The sequence below is a fragment of the Penaeus monodon genome, chromosome 19 (assembly GCF_015228065.2).
Source record: "Penaeus monodon isolate SGIC_2016 chromosome 19, NSTDA_Pmon_1, whole genome shotgun sequence".
NCBI lineage: Eukaryota > Metazoa > Arthropoda > Malacostraca > Decapoda > Penaeidae > Penaeus > Penaeus monodon.
This window is the reverse complement of record NC_051404.1, coordinates 36,567,329-36,567,670: the sequence shown is the minus strand read 5'-3', so window position 1 is coordinate 36,567,670 and position 342 is coordinate 36,567,329.

Below are 342 nucleotides of genomic sequence, written 5' to 3'. Positions count from 1 at the left end.
GCATTGTGGTATAAGTCTAGCAATATAAGCTAAAGTTCCTTCCTCACTTTATTCACGGATGCTTTCTGTTCACTCATTTTTGTTTGCAGCTTTTATGCTGTCGCTGTTTCCCCTTTATTTGTTGATTGCTTTCCGTTTATTGCATTTGTCGCTTGGAAGTATGGGGCCGTAAATTGCCTTTTGTCTGTACTTTCGAGCCGTATTTCCCCGGGTGGGTGGGAAGGGGGGGGGGCGGCTAGTACGAGTGGAATGTCGAGCTGGGAAATAAACAGTGAAATTCGTTATTGGTAAAAAAAAAAGTAGGAAGCGGTTTGTATAGAGATATATAGTCTGTGCATAACA